The sequence below is a fragment of the Macaca nemestrina genome, chromosome 9 (assembly GCF_043159975.1).
Source record: "Macaca nemestrina isolate mMacNem1 chromosome 9, mMacNem.hap1, whole genome shotgun sequence".
Taxonomy (NCBI): Eukaryota; Metazoa; Chordata; class Mammalia; order Primates; family Cercopithecidae; genus Macaca; species Macaca nemestrina.
Window position 1 is genome coordinate 69,015,448 of NC_092133.1, and position 21,013 is coordinate 69,036,460.

At 42.9% G+C, this 21,013-nt stretch overlaps 1 long non-coding RNA gene across 2 annotated transcripts in view; it reads left to right on the forward strand.

Moving 5' to 3' along the window:
• LOC139356014 (uncharacterized) overlaps positions 1–21,013 on the forward strand; it is a 34,667-nt gene that overhangs the window by 9,220 nt on the left and 4,434 nt on the right. The window contains exon 3 of one of the 2 annotated variants that reach the window (XR_011607362.1): positions 10,321–11,441. The exons of the other annotated variant lie outside the window; for it this stretch is intronic. This is a non-coding gene — a long non-coding RNA (uncharacterized lncRNA). Of the gene's footprint in view, positions 1–10,320; positions 11,442–21,013 lie in introns of those variants that run through there. 2 annotated transcript variants of the gene reach the window in all.

Consider the following 21,013-nt stretch of genomic DNA (forward strand, 5'->3'; position numbering starts at 1 on the left):
GTGGTGGTGCGCAGCTGTAGTCCCAGCTACTCGGGAGGCTGAGGCAGGAGAACCGCTTGAACCCAGGAGGCAGAGGTTGCAGTGAGCCGAGATCACACCACTACACTCCAGCCTGGCAACAGAGCGAGACTATCTCAAAAGAAAAGAAAGAACACTAGTAAGTTATAGCCGCTGAATAAAATAAGAATCCAAGAATCTATATTACTGAGAGAAAGAGAAATGGGGAAATGGGACAGTGGCTTTCCTTAAAGTAGACTTCTTGCTGATAAATCCAAAGAAGGTGGTGGAGTTGGGAAAACCACCATTTTGCAACTATCATGGTAAAGATTGGTTTGGGCAAATATTATCAATTAAATCACGCAGGGGTTGGGCAGGGAGTTTTATGAGAAGCAGGGTATTTTTACATTTCAAAGCATCTCCCCACAGATTGTATATTTTTTACAAAAGGAAATGGTAACTATATAATAAAGAAACTATGCAACACTTTGATCCCTATGATATAATACTCTGAGAAGGACACAATATTACTTGAATCTAATCATGAGGAAATATCAACAAAACCCATATTGAGAAGCGTTCTATGAAATAACCATCATGAAAGGAAAAAAAAGGCAGAGGAACTATTCCATATTAAAAGAGACTAAGGAGACTTGACCAAAAAAAGTCAATACATGAACCAAAATTGGAACTTATACCAGAGGGGGCAGATGCCATAAAAGATCTGTTGGAACAATTGACAAAATTGGAATGTGGACCACAGATTAGATAAAAGTAGTTCCTACATTTGACAACTGTGGTGATTATTAAAAAGGATATATTTTTTCTTAGTAAGTATACACTAAAGTACGAAGAGGAAAGGGGCATGATGTAAGCAAGCTATTCTCAAATGGGTCAGAAAAAATCAAAATATCTAGAGGGAGAAAATGATTAAGCAAATGGAAGAAAATGTTTAAAATTAGTAAATGTAAAGAAATGATATTCAGGAGTTCTCTACTATTGCACTTTTTTCTATAAATTTAAATCGTTTTTGTAAAGAAAAGTTAGGCCAGGCACGGTGGCTCACACCTATAATCCCAGCACTTCGGCAGGCCTAGGTAGGCAGATCACCCGAGGTTGGGAGTTTGAGACCAGCCTGACCAACATGGGGAAAACCTGTCTCTAATAAAAATGCAAAATTAGCCCGGCATGGTGGTGCGTGCCTGTAATCACAGCTACTCGGGAGGCTGAGGCAGGAGAATCACTTGAACCTGGGAGGCGGAGGTTGCAGTGAGCCAAGATTGCGCCATTGCACTCCAGCCTAGGCAACAAGAGCGAAACTCCATCTCAGAAAAAAAAAAAATAAATAAGTTAACGTCTCCCCAGCTTCCTGTAAGCATCATGTAAACTTTCCTCTAAAATAATTGCTCTCTTAGACATCATTCCAGAGTGAGACAGAACATTCATCATCAACTCTTTAATTGACTTTAGTTATTTTATTTCCACTTTTATTAGTAGAGTCATGTGGTAGTCATCTTTTATGATTTTAGTTGATTATATACTGCCAATAAGAAGAAAACCTGGGCCCGGTGCGGTGGCTCACGCCTGTAATCCCAGCACTTTGGGAGGCCGTGATGGGCAGATCATGAGGTCAGGAGATTGAGACCATCACCATCCTGGCTAACACAGTGAAACCCCTTCTCTACTAAAAATACACACACAAAAAAAAATTATTGTATAGAATTTTTGTATAGGCATGTATACCATGCCTAACCCTCATTCTATACAAAATACAGGGCTCACACCTGTAATCCTGGCACTTTGGGAGGCTGAGGTGGGCGGAACACTTCAGATCAGAGGTTCGAGACCAGCCTGGATAACATGGTGAAACCCCATCTCTACTAAAAATACAAAAAATTAGCTGGGCATGGTGGGGAGCGCCTGTAATCCTAGCTACTCTGGAGGCTGAGGTGGGAGAATCGCTGGAACCCTGGAGGCAGAGGTTGCAGTGAGCTGAGATCGTGCCACTGCACTCCAGCCTGGGAAACAGAGTGGTACTCACATCTCAAAAAAAAAAAAAAAAATTAGCCCAGCTTGGTGGCGGGCGCCTGTAGTCCCAGCTACTTGGGAGGTTGAGGCAGGAGAATGGCGTGAACCCGAGAGGCGGAGCTTGCAGTGAGCCGAGATCACGCCACTGCACTCCAGCCTGGGTGACAGAGCGAGACTCCGCCTCAAAAAAAAAAAAAAGAAAACCTGCTGAATTTACAAAAGACGAAAACATTTCCCAATCCCTCTTACGGGAACTTTTCTTATTCGCAACTAAAATTTAATTCTAGATGTTTTAAGAAATGTGATTAGTTGAGCCAATTACCCAGAATAATTAAGGTTAAACAAGGGAGAAAAAGCAAAGTTAGTACACTTGTTCCAGTTTTCTTATTTTAGGCAATTAGTTTTTAGCTTCCTGTAAGCATCGTCTAAAATTTCCTCTAAAATAATTGCTAAATTGATTTTTCCCCTATTTTTAAATTTTGTCTCTTAAAATTTAAACTTTTTTTATTACAAAGGTATGCAGACGCTTAAATTCAAACAAATTAAGGAGCATTATAAATAAAAAGTAAGCCCTCCTCTCCACTCTGTTACCCACAGAGATAACTACTATTAAGTTTTTGTATTCTTCTAAACTTTGTGCTTATATCAATGTATGTATTTGTTTATTTACACAGTTTTTTAAAAAATGGGAATACTTCTGTACAATAGGTTCTTTTTCATTATTTTTATTTTTATTTTAGAGATAGAGTCTCACTCCGCTGCCCAGGCTAGAGAGTGCAGTGGTGAGATTATAGCTCACTTCAGCCTTGAACTCCTGGGCTCAAACGATTCTCCTGCCAAGTAGCACATGCCATAACACCTGGCTGGCTAATTTTTTTTTATATACAGATACGGTCTCACTATGTTGCTAGTCTCAATTCCCGGCCTCAAGCAATCCTCCCGCCTCTGCCTCCCAAAGTGTGAGATTATAGGCGGGAGCTACCATGCCTGACCCTCATTCTATACAATATGTTCTTTTTTTTTGAGATGGAGTCTCGCTGTTGTTGCCCAGACTGGAGTGTAATGACTCAATCTTGCCTCACTGCAACCTCCGCCTTCCAGGTTCAAGCGATTCTCCTGCCTCAGCCTCCTGAGTAGCTGGGATTAGAGGCACCTACCACCATGCCTGGCTAATTTTTGTATTTTTAGTAGAGATAGAGTTTCACCATGTTGACCAGGCTGGTCTTGAACTCCTGACCTCAGGTGACCTGCCAGCCTCTGCCTCCCAAAGTACTCGGATTACAGGTGTGAGCCACCATACCTGGTCTACAATATGTTCTTTTGTTTAATTTTTAACAGATAAGTCTTTGTTTACTTCATTTATATTTTATCAAAGCTGTGCATACGTAGTTTTTATATGTAGTCTTAAAAGTCAGATAATTCAAGCAAAAATTTTTTCTAAGGATTATGTAACACATTCAGAAAAAAACCGCAAATATGTATACTATGAAAAATCTCAGCACGGCACGGGGGGCTCATGCCTGTAATCCTAGCACTTTGGGTGGCCGAGGCGGACGGATCACCTGAGGTCAGGAGTTCGAGACTAGCCTGGCCAACATGGCAAAAATCCGTCTCTACTAAAAATACAAAAATTAGCTGGGCATGGTGGCAGGCGCCTGTAATCCCAGCTGCTTAGGAGGCTGAGGCAGAGAGAATCGCTTGAACCTGGGAGGCAGAGGTTGCAGTGAGCGGAGATCACACCATTGCACTCCAGCCTGGGCAACAGAGCAAGACTTCAAGAAAAAAAAGAGAAGGAAGGAGGGCGGGTGGGCGGGCAGGCAGGCAGGCAGGCCTTGCACCTTTGTTCCTGAGACACCCAAATCTACTCATAGGCAACCAATTATGGTTTTAATGCATCCTTCATTTATATACACACGCACAATTTTTTTTCTTTTAAGAGATGGGGTCGGCCAAGCGCCGTGGCTCACGCTTGTAATCCCAGCACTTTGGGAGGCCGAGGCGGGCGGATCACGAGGTCAGGAGATCGAGACCATCCTGGCTAACGAAACCCCGTCTCTACTAAAAATACAAAAAATCAGCGGGGCGTGGTGGCTCAAGTCTGTAATCCCAGCTACTTGGGAGGCTGAGGCTGGGGAATGGCGTGAACCCGGGGGGCGGAGCTTGCAGCCGAGATTGCGCCACTGCACTCCAGCCTGGGAGACAAAGCAAGACTCCACCTCAAAAAAAAAAAAAAGAAAAAAGAGATGGGGTCTCTCACCCTGTTGCCCAGGCTGAAGTATAGTTGTGCAATCACAGGTTACTGCACCCTCAAACTCCTGGGCTCAGGCAATCCTCCTCCCTCAGCCTTCTGAGTAGCTGAGAGTACAGGCATGTGCCACCACACAGACACACACAGCATATATATATGTTTTTGTTTTTGTTTTTGTTTTTTTTGTAGAGACAGGGTTTTACCATGTTGCCCTGGCTGGTCTTGAACTCCAGGGCTCAAGCGATTCTCCCACCTCAGCCTCCCAAAGTGTTGGGATTATAGGCTTGAGCCACCGTACCCGGCCTTAAAAATAGTATTTCAAACTGTATAGCCACCAGAAGTACACAGTTATAAAAAATGCAGGCCATGCCGGGCGTGGTGGCTCATGCCTGTAATCCCAGCACTTTGGGAGGCCGAGGTGGGCGGATCACGAGGTCAGGAGATTAAGACCATCCTGGCTAACATGGTGAAACCCCGTCTCTACTAAAAAAAAAATACAAAAAAAAATTAGCTGGGCATGGTGGCGGGCGCCTGTAGTCCTGGCTACTCGGGAGGCTGAGGCAGGAGAATGGCATGAACCCGGGAGGTGAAGCTTGCAGTGAGCCATGATTGCGCCACTGCACTCCAGCCTGGACTACAGAGCGAGACTCAAAAAAAAAAAAAGCAGGCCAGAGGCAAACGCTCATTCCTGTAATCCCGGCACTTTGTGAGTCCAAAGTTGGGTGGATCACCTGAGGCCATGAGTTCAAGACCAGCCTGGCCAACATGGTAAAACCCCTTCTCTACTAAAAATACAAAAATTAGCTGGGCGTGGTGGCATGTGCCTGTAATCCCAGCCACTTGGGAGGCTGAAGCAGGATAATCGCTTGAACCTGAGAGGCGGAGGTTGCAGTGAGCCGAGATCACACCACTGAATCCCAGACTGGGTGACAGAGTGAGACTATGTCTTAAAAAACAAACAAACAAAAAAAAAAAACTGCAGACACTTCACTTGGCATCTCCAGTGCCTTCAGCTTTCTGTGCCTGGTCTGTTTGGGCATCTCCATTTTCTTCAGGGTTATTCCTCTCCTTGCCAGCATCAGCCTTTCCCTTTTTCCCTTTGGGTACCTTCTCTCCCTTCTTTACACGGCATTTTTAGGCTTGGGCTCTGGCTTTGGAGTAGCAGGTTTAGCAGACAACCTTCCAGATCTTCTCTGAGGTTTGTCCTTCACCTTGGCTTTATCTCCTTTAACATCCCCTTCAACCCTTCTCTTGGGCTTAGTGACCATGGTGGCATGACATCGGCACTGGTTGCAGGGATGCAGAGCGCATGGGCTTTGGTCAACTGGGGGTCATTCTCGCCTCTTCTTCACACTGCTCCACTTTGAAGATCTTTTCCTATCATTATATAAACAGCTATCTGCTTTTTATATTGTGACATGATATTTCATTGTATACATATGCCTTTATTGAATCACCTTATTTATGTAATCAAACACTTATTTCCAATTTTTGCTGTTACAAATAATCTGCAATAAGTCATGTGCATGGCTCACACCTGTAATCTCAGCGCTTTGGGAGGCTGAGGCAGGAGGATTGCTTGAGGCCAGGAGTTCAAGACCAGCCTGGGCAACAGAGAGACCCCATTTCTACAAAAAATAAAAATAAATTAGTCAAGCATAGTGGCACACACCTTTGGTCCCAGCTACTTGGGATGCTGAGGTGGGAGGATCACTGGAGTCAAGAATTGGAGGCTGCAGTGAGTTATGATCATGCTACTGTACTCTGCCTGGGCTACAGAATAAGATCCTATGTCAAAAAAATTTTTTTGCAGCCAATAACCTTAAATATACACCATTTTTGTCTATGTGTGACTCTATGCGAACTCCTGGAAATGAAGTTGTGGAGCCATGAGTTTCACAGACTGATTTCTCTTAGAAGCAGACTTTGGGACAGAAATTTAGAGTTCCAGACATTTATTAGGAGGTATCCCTGGGTTCAACAGCTATGAAAGGGAAAAGGAAGAAGGAACTTGGCAGAAGCAGAAGCTGACCTGTGATGCACTCATGCAGCCTAAGATAACCCCATAGGAAAGCTGTGGAGCTGAAATGACTCAGCAGAGTTATCCTGCACTGGGCGGAAGTGGCAAGGCCTTTATATCAGTCATTGGATGTGGGCTGCCACAGAAAAGCATATCTTTGGGTGAGACAGCTCTTTGCTGCTGAGGCAAAAATTGAAGGGGCTGACAAATGAAGACTGACTGCTGACAGAATTCCTAGCAACTGGGGCAACAAGATCTTTCTGGAAAGGGGTATCTACATTTTGTAATTTTTATGATTTTACCAAATTGACATGACAAGTTATTATTTATTTATGTTTGTTTATTTATTTATTTTGAGATGGAGTCTTGCTCTGTCGCCCAGGCTGGAGTATAGTGGCGCCATCTCGGCTCCCTGCAACCTCTGCCTCCCGGGTTCAAACAATTCTCCTGCCTCAGTCTCCAGAGTAGCTGGCACTACAGGTGCCCACCACCACGCTCAGCTAATTTTTGTGTTTTTTTTTTAGTAGAGACGGGGCTTCACCGTATTGGCCAGTCTGGTCTCAAACTCCTAACGTTGTGATCATCCTGCCTCGGCCTCCCAAAGTGCTGGGATTACAGGCGTGAGCCACTGCGCCCAGTCAAGTACATAACAAGTTATACTCCACAAGCAATGTATGAGAATGTCTGTTTACCCATTATCCTCCCCAATATAATGTATTATAAAAATTCTGTATATTTGCCAATCTGGTTAGGTAAAAATGTGACATCTCCATGAGGTATTAATTTTCCTTTTTTTTTTTTTGAGATGGAGTTTCACTCTTGTTGCCAGGTTGGAGTGCAATGATGCGGTCTCAGCTCACTGCAACCTCTGCCTCCTGGGTTCAAGTGATTCTCCTGCCTCAGCCTCCCGAGTCGCTGGGACTACAAGTGGGTGCCACCACGCTTGGCTATTTTTATATTTTTAGTAGAGACGGGGTTTCACCATGTGGGTCAGGCTGGCCTTGAACCCCTGACCTCAGGTGATCCACCCACCTCGGTCTCCCAAAGTGCTGGAATTACAGGCATGAGCCACCACTCCCGGCCTTGTCAAGGGTTTTCTCACAACATGGTGGAGACGGTTAAAGGGGAAGTAGACGCATGTGAAGAGGGGGAAACCTGAGGGCATCCTGGCTTTATAACAACCCATTCTCTCAGGAATTAATCCATTCTTGAGAGAATTAATACAGTTTCTCAAGAGCAAAAATTCACTGCCTGACCGAATAGCACCAAGTCATTCATGAAGGATCTGCTCCCACAATGTAAATGCCTCCTACCAGGCTCCACCACCCAGCACTGTCAAGTTGGGGATTAAATTTCCATATGAGTTTTCTAGGGACAAACAAAGCATATCCAAACCATAGCACTAGGTAAATGTTATTCACAACTGATTCATGTGGACTGCTCTAATTACCTTTCTTTATGCCACTTCCTGGTTTCTCTACAGTTAATAATTGATTCCTTACTTTGCTTAGTTTTCTCTGTCTCTATCACTAATTCTTCCTTCAACTCTTTAACAGATGTATCACTGCAGTCTGTGCTACCAACATCTTTTGCCTGAATTATTGGGATAATTGCTTCCTTATTAGGCAATCCAGTTGCTTCTTTATTATCTCTGTTTCTACCCTTGTCTGCCAATAGTCCATTCTCAAATGGAAGCAAGAGTGAACCTTGTAAAAATGTATGCTAATTGTTTCACTTCTATTACAGCTCTCCATTTTCCTCAGAAGCAAAGCAAGTTATTACAGTCATCTATAAGGCCCACAGGATCTGACATATCCCCCCTACCCTGTACCTCGTTTCTCTTGCTCCTGCATCTCTACCTCTTACACTTCTTCGCCCTTACTGGCAGTTCCCTATTCCTAGAAAGTTCTGCCACATATCCACATGACTAAATGCCTAACTTCCCTCAGGTCTTGGCTTAAATGTTACTTCACAATGAGGTCTACCTTGACCATCCTATTTAATTTTTGTATTTTTTTAGTAGAGACCGGGTTTCACCATATTGGCCAGCCTGATCTCAAACTCCTGACCTTGTGATCCACCCACCTCGGCCTCCCAAAGCACTGGGATTACAGGCATGAGCCACGGCGCCCGGCTGACTTTTTAAATACTAGTCAAGTAATTAACTTGGGATCATTTGTACATAAAGTAACCTCCCACTAAAAAAAATTTTTATGAGCCTTGAAATCCAGTTACACACATGAGATCTGGATTTCATCCTTTTGTTAGAGTACTCTTCCTTCAACTGGGAGTCTCTGAACTAGAAAAATCACTTATCAATATTGCTATAACTCTCAAAAAGAGTTTTAATGATATCTTAATTTACTTTCAAGTGATGGAATCCGTGAGTAGTTTAGCTTCAGCTGCACTCTAGAATAGGAGTCTGTGATACCCTAACTGCTCAAGGAGGAGCTTGTGCTCTTATCGGAGAGAAAAAAAAATGTTGTTTCTCCATGAATAAGTCAGGAATTATAGCCCAAAATCTTGGAGATCTTGATTTTTTAGATCAGACCCAAATATTACACCATTTTGGAGAGGCACAATCAGTTGATGCATTTAATTGGTTAAATCTTGGCTCTTGGGGAGTTTGGCTTTGGGATATTTTTCAAAACTCAAGTAGGAGGTGTTATCCTCCTATTAGTCATATTCATAATATTCCTTGAACTTATATTCTCCCAAGAGTCTTAAATGCTTGAGCCCCTGACTCAGCAGATGATCTTCATGAAGACTGAACCTCAAAAACTACATGAACAAGAATCATCAGAGGAATCATTCTAGTTTGCAACCTACACATGTCTATAGAAGGAAAAACAACATGGGGTGACCAAGAGTAATCCTAAATAGCTGGCCTCACTCTGAATCCAACTGAAAGAATGACCAAAAGGGGGGAATTACTAAAGAAAATTCAAATGGAGGCTACAGTTTGGATATACCCCTAAGCCCATAGCCACATGACAGAAATTCAATTTCCCTTGAAATGCCAGCTCTAAACATAAAGGAAATTTAAGCCATTCTTTCTTGTCAGCATGATTTAATAAAATAGAACCAATCAGCTACAGGCAAACAAGTTTATACAGCTTTTCTTGCCATAAAAAGAATGAAAGTTTATAATAATGTCTGAAAAATTACCTAAACACATGCTGAAGATGGTAAGACAGACTTTATTCAAGGAGAGCCATGGTGATATGTATAGGGACCACTGCAGTGGAGTCTCACAGTGGGGGAAGAGAGATTGGACTCAACTCCAACTCCAACAATGACAAGTGGAGATGTAAAACCATGGAGCTGGCTGGGCACAGTGGCCCATGCCTGTCATACCAGCACTCTGGGGGGCTGAGATGGGAGGAGGATCACTTGAGCACAGCCAGAGCAACATAAAGAGAACCTGTCTCTACTAAATCAATATGTAAATAAATAAATAAATAAAATAAAGGAGCAGGGTGGGAACCAGTGGATGGAAAATTATTCAGAGGAAACATCAAGGATAAGGGATTTTTGGCTAATCTGACTTGATAGGATTGTTGCTGAAGGCAGGCCAGGGTGATAAGATATCAAGGGTAGTCAGATACCAAGCATGGAGAATTTTCCCTAAACTGACTTAGCAGGATTTTTGCTCAAACTGGATTCTACAAGGACAGAGAGGTAAACTCAAGATCTGGCCGAATTAAGCACAGGACTCACAGAAACCTGACTAAAGTTTTGGTCAAAGGAGAGAGTCTTTGTCAATAATCATTCACAATAAAGATCAACACACTCCCTCATTTATGCTTTATAAGCTGTACTGTAATTGCTGTGAGCCAAGCTTCTTACCACTTTTGGTTTGAAATTCATAAACTGTCTTTTTTTATGCACAGTAAACCTAAATTTTTAATTTGATCTGATTTTATTTTTGATAAAATATGCCCCAAAATATGATATTGTTCCTTTTTTCCCAAATCCCACTTTCTTTGTTCAAAACACAGTGAAAATGACTCTCTTTTCCCTTTAGAAAATCAAAACAGGACGGGCATGGTGGCTCACGACTATAATCCCAGCACTTTGGGAGGCTGAGGCAGATGGATCACGAGGTCAGAAGTTCAAGACCAGCCTGGCCAAGATGGTGAAACCCCGTCTCTACTAAAAATACAAAAATTAGCTGGGTGTGGTGGCACGTGCCTGTAATCCCAGCTACTCAGGAGGCTGAGGCAGAGAATTACTTAAACCCGGGAGGCGGGGGTTGCAGTGAGCCAAGATCACACCACTGCACTCCAGCCTGGGTGACAGAGCGAGAACCCCCCTCAGAAAAAAAAAAAAAAAAAGAAAAGAAGAAAAGAAAATCAAAACAAAACCACTCAAGGAATCCAGAGCCTTCTCATCTTAGTATAGAATGATATTTGAATTAGGTCTAGTTATCAGTTGGCTTCGGCAAGACCCAAGGTTTGATGTTTCCATTTATCTTTGCTTGCAAGAGAAAGAAAGCACACTAACGTTATAGTATTACTGCTCATAAGAAGAAAAATACTAATAAACCGGAAACTATTGTCAATAAGCTATGCTCCCAGTAGTGGGTTATCCTAAAAGGGGATCTGAGTGGAGGGCACCTCGATGGCTTCCACAGTCCACCTCTTCTTTCTGCACTTATCAATGTCCCCACATATGTTCTGGAAGCAGATTTTTTCATGGCTTCTGTGGGCTCCTTTTCCTAAGGGGAAACTTGGAGAAGAGTGGGATGAACTATAGCTTTCCAATACTGTAGTTTGTCTCAGGCAATAACCGGTACTCACCATTTCCCTCCTTCACTATGCATTCCAAGTTTCCCTCACCCTCAGCTGTTACCTCTGCCAGTCATCATCATGAATCAGATTAAGTCTAGCATGTTCAACTGAGTATGTGCCCCAATATTAGGGACATGCTTTCTAATAATATGTCCATGAGGAAGACAATGTGAAATATTCCTTCCAGGACTAGGACTAGCCAAGGACCTTATCTTACATGTCTATTTAAAAATTTTGGATCATGCTCTCTTAATTTCTAAACAATTGTGGTTTTAATATTTTTGAGCAAAATGACTATAGTGAATCTGGGAATATTTTGTTGACTAGATCCTAAGAGGCTACTGTATTGGAAAGAATTTTTGACTGATTACTAGATACTTACTTTTTTCTATGGTTCTAATAAATTTTTTCACTATTAGAAAATTAAGCTGCTCGCTGGGCACGGTGACTCATGCCTGTAATCCCAGTACTTTGGGAGGCCGAGTTGGGCAGATCCCCTGAGGTCAGGAGTTCCAGACTGGCCAACATGGTGAAACCCTATCTCTACTAAAAGTACAAAAATTAGCTGGGTGTGATAATGCACGCCTGTAAATCCCAGCTACTAGGGAGGCTGAGGCAGGAGAATCACTTGAACCTGGGAGGCGGAGGTTGCAGTGAGCCGAAAGCAAGCCATTGCACTCCAGCCTGGGCAACAGGGTGAGACGCTGTCTCAAAAAATAAAAAATAAAATAAAATAAAATTTAAAAAAGAGGGCTAGGCGCGGTGGCTCACACCTGTAATCTCAGCACTTTGGGAGGCCAAGGCGGGCAGATCACGAGGTCAGGAGATCGAGACCATCCTGGCAAACACAGTGAAACCCCGTCTCTACTAAAAATCCAAAAAAAAATTAGCCGGGCGTGGTGGCAGGCGCCTGTAGTCCCAGCTTCTCAGGAGGCTGAGGCAGGAGAATGGCGTGAACCCGGGAGGCGACGGAGCTTGCAGTGAGCGGAGATCGTGCCACCGCACTCCAGCCTGGGTGACAGAGCAAGACTCCATCTGGAAAAAAAAAAAAAAGTTTAAAAAAGAGGAAATTAAGCTGCTTTACACAAGTCGATTGTATTCAGAAGGGAAACAACTGACTTGCCATACTTTTGTAAAAGGGGTTCTTATATTCTTATTACTAATTTTGTTTAATAGGCCTGTGTATTTAAATTACTGAGTTCCCTCAGGCCACTTACTTCAACTTCTGGATCTCAGTTCCTTAATTACACAATTACAAACTATTATGTCATAAATTAAACAAATATTATTTATTGTGACTAAGTTTTTAAAATCTATGAGGACAAATTGTTTTTTTGTTTGTTTGTTTGTTTGTTTAATTTATAGAGACAAGGTCTCTCGCCATGTTGTCCAGGCTGGTTTCAAACTCCTGGACTGAAGTGATCTGCCCACCTGGTTCTCTCAAAGTGCTGGGATTTATAGGCATGAGCCACCGTGCCCAGAAGGGACTAACTGTTAATGTCAGTTGAGTGCTTGGAATTTTTTGATTCACGCAAACATGGTGTAATATCTTCCTTTTTTGTTTTTCTGTTTTCTGTAGGCACATGCCACTGCGTCTGGACAGGCTTTTTTTGGTAAAGAATGTAACAGTTAAGGCCGGGTGCAGTGTAATCCCTGTAATCCCAGCACTTTGGGAGGCTGAGGCAGGAGGATCACTTGAGGTCAGGAGTTCGAGACCAGCCTGGACAACATGGAGAAACCCCCCCACTGCTCCGTTTCTACTAAAAATACAAAATTTAGCCAGGTGTGGTGACAGGTGCCTGTAATCCCAGCTCGGGAAGCTGAGGCAGGAGAATCGCTTGAACCCAGGCAGTAGAGGTGGTAGTGAGCTGAGATCGCTCCACTGCACTCCAACCTGGGTGACAGAGGGAGACTCTGTCTCCAAAAAAAAAAAAAAAAGAATGTAACAGTTAGCTTTGGCCAGGTGTCATGGCTCACACCTTTAATCCCAGCACTTTGGGGTGGTGCAGTAGGAGAATCCCTTGAACCCAGAAGTTCAAGACCAGCCTGGGTAACATGGCAAGACTTTGTCTCTACAGAGAATGTAAAAATTAGCCAGGCATAGTGGCATGCACCTGTAGACTCAGCTACTCAGGAGGCTGAGGCTAGAGGATTCCTTGAACCCAGAAGGTTGAGGCTACAGTGAATTGTGTTTGCACCACTGCACTCTAGCCTGGGTGACAAAGCGATACCCTGTCTCAAAAAAAAAGAAGAAAAAATAGCCTTTCAACGTATCTTTGGGCAGTCTGCATAAATGGCTGAAATCACTTAGAGGGAAATAAATGAAAGCCACAACTTTTTTTTTTGGGGGGGGGGGCAGTGGGGACAAAATCTTGCTCTGTCTCCTGGGCTGGAGTGCAGTGGCGCAACTTTGGCTCACCACAACCTCTGCCTCCCAAGTTCAAGCGATTCTAATGTCTCAGGTCCTGAGTAGCTGGGACTGCAGGCACATGCCACCATGCCTGAAAGCCACAACTTTTGACTAGCAACATAAAACATTGTTTTAATCAGACCAGACTGGGTAATTTTTTTTTAAATTTTCTTTCTTCTTCTTCTTCTTTTTTTTTTTTTTTTATTTTTTTGAGACGAAGTCATACATTGTCACCCAGGCTTGAGTGCAATGGCAGAATCTCAGCTCACTGCAACCTCTGCCTCCAGGTTCAAGTGATTCTCCTGTCTCAGCCTCCCAAGTAGCTGGGACTACAGGCATGCACCACCATTCCCAGCTAATTTTTGTATTTTTTGTGGAGAGTAGAGAGTTGAGGTCGAACCCCTGATCTCAAGTGATCCACCTACTTCGGCCTCCCAAAGTGTTGGAATTACAGGCATGAGCCACTGCACCGGGCCTTAATTTTCTTTATACTATTGTGAAAATAATTTCAAAACCTAAAAGTAATTAGAATTTCACACAGACACTACATAAGTATAATCATTAACAATTAGAATCATTAAAACATATGCAAGATAAATTGTACAATATATCAAAGTAACCAAATAGCTGAAAAGGCGAAGTTCTTCTTTGTAGAATAATTCTAGCTAATAATCGCTGAATAAATAATGGAATTTTTAAAATCATGATTTTGCAACTCCTAATGAAATAATAGATCTAGACAGTGATTATCAATAAATGCTGAAAACATTAAGAGACAGTTTGAATGGATTTTTTTTTTTTTTTTTTTTTTTTAGAGACAAGGGTCTCATTATGTTGTCCAGGCTGGCCTTGGACTCCTAGACTCAAGCAATCCTTCTAGCTCAGCCTCCCAGGTAGCTGTGATTATAGGCACATCCGCTGTGCCCCTGAATGGGGAACTTTATAATGGACCTATCCACCTGAACCCACTACTGAAAACTAACATCATTAGAAATAAGACAGTCCTGGTATCCCAGTTAAGACCCTGGAACAGTAAAAGGACATTAAGTAAAATTGAAGGAAATCTGAATAAACTGTAGACTTTAATTAATTATAATGTATCACTGTTGGTTCATTAATTATAACAAATGTGCACACTAATGCAAAATGTTAATAATCGAGTAGGGGTGGAGGGTAATACAGGAATTCTGTATTATCCACTCAGTTTTCCTGTAAATCTAAAATTACTCTAAAAATTAAATATTAATTTAAAAAAAGTTAGAAAACTAGACATTATGTTCCTAATGAAATAGGAAGCACATAGAGTCACATAGAAAGTATTCCTGTCAAAAAGATTGACCCTTAATCTAATCTAGCATCTAGATCAAATGACTAGTTTAAAGGAAATGTGGGCCGGGCGCAGTGGCTCACACCTGTAATCCCAGCACTTCGGGAGGCCGAGGAGGGTGGATCACCTGAGGTCAGGACTTCGAGACCAGCCTGACCAACATGGAGAAACCCCATCTCTACTAAAAGTACAATAATTTGGGTATGGTGGCAGGCGCCTGTAATCCCAGCTGCTCGGGAGGTCAAGTCAGGAGAATCCCTTGAACCCAGGAGGCGGAGGTTGCAGTGAGCCGAGATCAAGTCATTGCACTCCAGCCTGGGTGACAAGAGTGAAACTCAGCCTCAAAATAAATAAAATAAATAAATAAATAAATAAAGGAAATGTGGATAGATGACTGTGTTCAACAATACCTCAAGAATGCAATTAAGCAAATCCAGAATGCAGGAGTTTTACAAATGACCCAGTCTCCTAAATAAATAAATGGCATGAAAAAATTAGGAGGAGAGGAGCTGTAAGAGCTTAAGAGATGTATCAATCTAATGCAATGTGTTAATCTTGCCTGAATCCTGATTTAAAGAAATCAACCAGGGCTGAGTGCAGTGGTTCATGCCTGTAATCCAAGCACTTTAGGAGGCCAAGGAGGAGGATCACTTGAGCCCAGGAGTTCAAGACTAGCCTGGACAACATAGCAAGACCTGATCTCTATGAAATAAATAGTTTTTAAAGAAGAAAGAAAGAAACTGCAAAAAGATACCTGGGAAAGTTAGAACGCAGACAAGGGATTAAATAATATAAAAGAATTGAGCTAGGCATGGTGGTTCATACCTATAATTCCAATGCTTTGGGAGGTTGAGGCAGGAGGATCACTTGAGACCAGGAATGCAAACTCATAGTGAGCTATGATTATGCCACTGCACTTTAGCCTGGACAACAGAGTGACACCCTGTCTCTAAAAACAATAATAATATTAATTAATGTTAATTTTTAGGTGTGATAATGCCATTGTGGGTTTTGTTTTGTTTTGATTTGTTTTCTTTTGTTTGAGACAGAGTCTCACTCTGTCGCTCAGCCTGGAGTGCAGTAGCGTGATCTTGGCTCACTGCAACCTCTGCCTCCCAGGTTCAAGTGATTCTCCTGCCTCAGCCTCCTGAGTAGCTGGGATTACAGGTGCACACCACCACGCCCAGCCAATTTTTGTATTTTTAGTAGAGACAGGGTTTCACTATGTTGGCCAGGCTGGTCTCGAACTCCTGACCTCATCAGGGAGTTCACCTGCTTCGACCTCCCAAAGTGTTGGGGTTACAGGCGTGAGCCAGCACGCCTAGCCATGGTTATGGTTTTTAAAAAGACTTTATTGGTTAGACACATATCTGAAGTATTGAAAGTAGAAAAGAAATTGTTCATATTTTTCCATACATAAAAAGAGAAAATTAGACCCCTGTCTCATAGTATACACAACAATAAATCCTACATATGTTAAAGACATAAATAAAAACTTCTACCCTGAAGAAGTTATTATAAACTACATGAATGAGCCGGGCACAGTGACTCACGCCTGTAATCCCAGCACTTTGGGAGGCCGAGGCAGATAGATCTCTTGAGGTCAGGAGTTTGAGATTACCCTGGGCAACATGGTGAAACCCTGTCTCTATTAAAAATTTAAAAAAGAATTAGCCGGGCGGTGTGGTGCACACCTGTAATCCCAGCTACTTGGGAGGCTGAGTCAGGAGAATCGCTTGAACCCGGGAGGTGGAGGCTGCAGTGAGCCAAGATTGTGCCATTGCACCCCAGCCTGGGTGACAGAGTGAGACTCCATCTCAAAAAAATAAAATAATAAAATAATAAAATAAAATAAACTACACGAATGGACAAACCATTTCTATGTAGACACTTGCTATGGTTTGAATGTGTCTCCTACAAAGCATATGTTGGAAATTTAATCCTGATGCCACAGTGTTGGGCAATAGGGCCTAATGGGAAGAGTTTATGTCATGAGGGCTCCATCCTCACAGATGGCTTAATGCCAATAATAGATGGGCCTGAGGCTTTGAATTTGATCTCTTGCTCTCTCTCTCGTGGGTATGCTGTCTTGCCCTTCTGCCTTCCACCATGGAATAGCTCAGTGAGAAGGTCCTCACCAGATATAGGCACCTTGTTATTGGACTTCCCAGTCTCCAGAACTGTGAGAAATAAATTTCTTTTTTTTTTTTTTTTTTTTTTTTTTTGAGACAGAGTCTCGCTCTGTCACCCAGGCTGGAGTGCAGTGGCCGGATCTCAGCTCACTACAAGCTCTGCCTCCCAGGTTTACACCATTCTCCTGCCTCAGCCTCCCAAATAGCTGGGACTACAGGCGCCCGCCACCTCGCCCGGCTAGTTTTTTGTATTTTTAGTAGAGACGGGGTTTCACCGTGTTAGCCAGGCTGGTCTCGATCTCCTGACCTCGTGATCCGCCCGTCTCGGCCTCCCAAAGTGCTGGGATTACAGGCTTGAGCCACCGTGCCCGGCCAAGCAATAAATTTCTTTATAAATTACCCAGTCTGTCATATTGTTATAGCAACATGAAATGGACTAGAAAATTGGTACTGAGAGTGGAGTTGTGGCTGTAACAAATACCTGAAAATATAGAAGTGACTTTGGAACTACATAATGGGTAGAAGCTGGAAGAAGGTGGAGAACCAGAATAGAAAAAGCCTGGATTGCTGTGAATGGAGTGTTAAGGGCAATTCTAGTGAGGACTCACAAGAAAATAATGTGGCAGGCCAGGTCTCACTAACACAGGCCTCCATAACACTTTCCTTAGCTAAAAAAAAGCTAGTGCCCTTATACAAAGGCTAGAATGTAACAAAAGCCCACCAAGAGTTTTGCCTAGGCTTTTCCTGGGCCTTAAAGCATGACAAAATAATGAAGGAGTTTTTAACAGGACCCATTTAGGATTAAACAAGTTTTATTAGGAATCTGAAGAAACTCCCTAGGCCTCCACAAACAAGTTTTTTGTTTGTTTGTTTGTGGTTTTTTTTTTGAGACGGAGTGTCACTCTGTTGCCCAGGCTGGAGTGCAGTGGCACGATCTCGGGCTCACTGCAACCTCTGCTCCCGGGTCCAAGTAATTCTCCTGCCTCAGACTCCTGAGTAGCTGGGGTTACAGGCACGTGCTACCACGCCCAGCTAATTTTTTGTGATTTTACTAGAGACGGGGTTTCACCATGTTAGCCAGGATGGTCTCAAACTCCTGGCCTCAACTGATCTGCCCGCCTCCACCTCCCAAAGCATTGGGATTACAGGCGTGAGCCACCATGCCTGGCCACAAACAAGTTTATTGGAGGTCTGATGGAACTCCCCAAACCTTCGTAATTTAGCAGAAGACAAGATAAGGGTAATCACCCCAGCACCTAGACCCATTTAGATTAAGTAAATTTACTGAGGCTCCAGAAGGTCTTCAGGATTCAGATCTTAGTTATAGATTAAAGGAAGTTGTTAGGCCAGGCACAGTGGCTTACACCTGTAATCCCAGAACTTTGGGAGGCCAAGGCGGGTGAATCACCTGAGGTCAAGAATTCGAAACCAGCCTGACCAACATGGCGAAACCCCGTCTGTACTAAAAATACAAAATTAGCTAGGTGTGGTAGCATGCGCCTGTAATCCCAGCTGCTTGGGAGGCTGAGGCAGGAGAATCAGTTGAACCCGGGAGGCGGAGGTTGCGGTGAGGCAAAATTGTGCCATTGCACTCCAGTCTGGACAACAATAGCGAAACTCTGCCTCAAAAAAAAAAGAAGAAAAAGAAAGAAATTACTTATCTTTTTAGATGAATGCACACTTATGCATAGAAAGAAATAAATTACTTATCTTTTTAGAGGAATGCACACTTGTGCATAGAAATATAGCTTAGAGGCTCTATATAAGCTCTAAAAAACTTTGTAATTTTGGCCGGGCGTGGTTTCTCATGCTTGTAATCCTAGCACTTTGGGAGGCTGAGGCGGGCGGATCACTTGAGGCCAGGAGTTGGAGACCAACCTGGCCAACATGGCGAAACCCCATCTCTACTAAAAATACAAAAAAAATGGCCGGGCATGGTGGCGGGCGCCTGTAATCCCAGCTACCTGGGAGGCTGAGGCAGGAGAATCACTTGAACCCGGGAGGTGGAGGTTGCAGTGAGCCGAGATCACGCCGTTGCATTCCAGCCTGTGTGACAAGAGTGAAACTCCATCTCAAAAAAAAAAAAAAAAAAAAAAAAAAGTTTGTAATTTTGAGTTGGTCTGGTGATCATTTCCAGGTCTTCTCCCTGTACCCAGTTACAGAAATAAAAATTCTCTTCCTCCCAGTTCATTTGCATCTTGTTATTGGGCCACAAAAATAGCAGCCCAACCCTTAGTTTGGTCTGGGAACAATAAGAAATGTAGAGAAAGTGTGAAACTTCTTAGAGGTTACTTAAGTGATCACGATCAAAATATTTGTAGAAATATGGACAATAAAGACCATTTTGATGATGTCTCAGATGGAAATGAAGAAAAAAGTATTGAAAACTGGAGTAAAGGTCATTTTTGATATACAATTGCAAAGAATTTAGCAGAATGGTGTCCACGTCCTGGGACTTCATGGAAAGCAGAACTTACGAGCAATGAACTAGGACATCTGGCAGAAGACATATCTAAGCAGCAAAGCGGTCAAAGTGCCACATAGCTTCTTTTGGCTGCTTCTAGTAAAATGAGAGAAGAGAAAAATGATTTAAAGATGGAATCTGGCCGGGTGCAATGGCTCACGCCTATAATCCTAGCACTTTGGGAGGCTGAGGTGGGCAGATCATGAGGTCAGGAGATCAAGACCATCCTGGCTAACATGGTGAAACCTGTCTCTACTAAAAATACAAAAATTAGCCGGGCGTGGCGGCGGGTGCGTGTAGTCCCAGCTACTTGGGAGGCTGAGACAGGAGAATGGCATGAACCCAAGAGGGGGAGCTTGCAGTGAGCCGAGATGGCGCTACTGCACTCCAGCCTGGGTGACAGAGTGAGACTCCGTCTCAAAAAAAAAAAAAAAAAGATGGAATCTATAATTAAAAGGGGAATAAATAGTTAAAAATTTGAAAAATTTCATCCTGGCATGGAAAAGTGTGTTAGGGAGAGAGTGCTAAGGGGTGTGACCTTTTGCTAAAGAGATTAATATGGATAGAAGGAAACAAACTTCCATTCATCAAGACAATGGGAGAATGATCCCAAAGGTATTTTGCAGACCTCAGAGGCATCCTAGGACCCTGAGGCAAGGTTTCTAGAGCGATGCTTGTGGAACCTCGGCATTCACTCAGTGAAAAGGCCCTGGCCAGATGCGGGCACCTTTATATTGAACTTTCCAGCCTCCAGAACTGTGAGAAATTTTTTTTTGTTTTGTTTTGTTTTAATAAATTGACAGGCTGAGGCAGGCAGATCACTTGAAGCCAAGAGTTTGAGACCAGCCTGGCCAACATGGTGAAACCCCTTCTCTACTAAAAATACAAAAAATTGGCTGGGCATGGTGGCACACGCCTGTAGTCCTAGCTACTCAGGAGGCTGAGGCACAAGAATCTCCTGAGCTCAGGAGGCGGAGGTTGCAGTGAGCCTAAATGGCACCACTGCACTTCAGCCTGGGTGACAGTGAGACTTTGTCTTAAAAAAAAAAAAAAAAAAAAAAAATTGCCTAGCCTGTGATATTTTTTGTTATGCAACACAAAATGGACTAAAACAATACCCTCGAGAAAACTTAGCATATGTGCATTGCAGCACTTTTTATAATATCAAAAATTGAAGGCCAGACATGATGACTCACGCCTGTAATCCCAGTGCTTTGGGAAGCTGAGGCAGGAGGACTGCTTGAGGCCAGGAGTTTGAGGCTAGCCTGGGCAACAAGCAAGGCCCCTTCTCTACAAAAAAATTTTAAAATTCACTGAGCATGATGGTGTGTACCTGAACTTGGGAGGTTGAGGTAGGAGGATTGCCTGAGCCCAGGAAGTTGAGGTTATAGTGATCATGCCACTGCACTGTAGCCTGGGTGACAGAATGAGATCTTGTCTCAAAAAAAAAAAAAAAAAAATTGGGAACAACTGATGCACCAGTAGAATACAGCGACTGTGATTTATTCATACAACAGAAATCTATAAAGCACTAAATGTAACAATATAGAGAAGTCTCTACTAAAACATGTGTTTTAAAAAGTAAATTTCAAAA